At 47.3% G+C, this 1845-nt stretch overlaps 1 non-coding gene across 1 annotated transcript; it reads right to left on the reverse strand.

The window, feature by feature from the left end:
* Window positions 1-444: 444 nt before the first annotated feature.
* trnae-cuc lies at window positions 445-517 on the reverse strand. Its single transcript has one exon. It is a non-coding gene; the product is annotated as a tRNA-Glu (tRNA).
* Between the last annotated feature and the right edge of the window lie 1328 nt (window positions 518-1845).

The following is a 1845-nucleotide window of genomic DNA, read 5'->3' on the forward strand; positions in this document are numbered from 1 at the left end:
GTGGCCCAGAAGTCTGCCAGGCCAGTCTTAGTGGGCCAGTTCCCATATGGTCTAGCGGTTAGATTCCTGGTTTTCACTCCAGGCGGCCCGGGTTCGACTCCCAGTATGGGAAGGTGGGTTCGTTTTGCTTCCCTCCTCAAAAAGCCAGCAAGCCTTCCTGCACCAGAAGTGATTTTTGATTAGCAGTAGAGTTTGGCTAGAACCCCTGATAGGCTGAGAAATGTTCTGTCTGGCACCTCATAGCTCTCGCTGATAGCTCAGGTGGTAGAGCCGGAGTAACTGTAGGCTGAGGTGCTGGTAATCCCAGGGCCGCTGGTCTCATCTGCCTCAAGGAGGTCATGGCCCTTATCAAGTGCCCACCTCTATTCTTGTTTTTTGGACTGGTTTCCTCAAAAAGAATCAAAAAGCAGAGCTTGACTTCCCACGTTGGAAGGCAAAACAGCATTCCCTGACCGGGAATCGAACCCGGGCCACCGGCGGTGAGAGCGCCGAATCCTAACCACTAGACCACCAGGGCGCTATCAGCTGCACTCCTGGATAACATCATGAGAATAAGCAGAAAGCAAGTCTGGCCTCTGTCACGCCGACACCAACAAGTGTGTGGTGCACCTGACACTCTACCGCGGGCCAGTGGCTAATGGATAACGCTGCCTGACCACGATCAGAAGGATTCTAGGTTCGACTCCTGGCTGGCTCCTGCTCTGTGGTTGTTTTTCTCAGGCTGTTTTCTTGTTGTGTTTTCTTTTCTATTTTTCTTGGCAGTCAGGAACAAAGGCAAATCTCAGGCATGCTTTAACTTTTATTCCACCAAAAACAGGTATATTGCATAGCCATTCCAAAGTCTGGGAAGCAGGCTGTACTTTGTGATTTAATTAGATCTCACAAGCCTCCCGACAAGCTTCGGCCGATTGCGTGAAATAAACTCCAGAGCCGGGCAGTCGTACATTGCTGGAATGAACAAATCCGTCATTTCTCTCTTTCTTTGCCTACTGAAGGTTGTAATGCCATGTGGTTTTGATGTCATGGGCTTGCCATTTTGTAGCCTTATTACTAATTGCCACCTGGAAATTGAGAATAAGTTGTAAACTAAATGAAACTGAACGAGCGAATAATCAGCAACTTATCCCGATTAAAAATTTGTCTCACTTTCATTGTTAATCTCACAACTTGTCATTTTTGTACCTTGACAGAATGAGGATAGGCTGTTTTCCTTTCTAGATAACGGTTGCCATGCTTGTTTTCAAATGTGCATGACGGTTAGTATTTTCACCTGGACAAGACTTTAATTACCAGTTCGAGGTATCTGTTCAGCAAACCACAGGAATCTGCCCAAAAAAAAAAAAAAAAAAAAAAAACTGAACTCCCCTGGGCAAGCTTCAAACAAATGAGTTTTGAATGCATGCAATAGCCAACCCAAACCATGCACTCGATAATTCTGTTTTGCTAAAATATAATCACATTGTTAAAGCTCACACACCAAAGCAATATCGCCATCACTACAAAACCCTGTTCTACATTGGCCACATGTACCGAAATACCGGTGTTCTGTAGCGGTCGGGTCCTAGGCGGGGCCAGCGTTCCCATATGGTCTAGTCGCAGCGATTCCTTGTTTTCATCTTCCCAGGCGTGCCCGCCCGGGTCTCATCTCCCGGTATGGGAAGCGTCTGCTTTTTGCTTCCCTCCTCAAAAAAGCCACAGCAAGCCTTCCTGCACCAGAAGTGATTTTGATGGCAGTAGAGCTACAGAACCCTGATAGGTTGAGGTTCTATCTGGCACTCCGTGCGCCGATGCTCAGCTGGTGAAGCGGAGGCTAGCCAGGTTGAGGTGTTTAGTAATCCTTAGATT

Source organism: Cyprinus carpio, unplaced genomic scaffold (assembly GCF_018340385.1).
Source record: "Cyprinus carpio isolate SPL01 unplaced genomic scaffold, ASM1834038v1 S000004648, whole genome shotgun sequence".
In the NCBI taxonomy this organism is placed as follows: domain Eukaryota; kingdom Metazoa; phylum Chordata; class Actinopteri; order Cypriniformes; family Cyprinidae; genus Cyprinus; species Cyprinus carpio.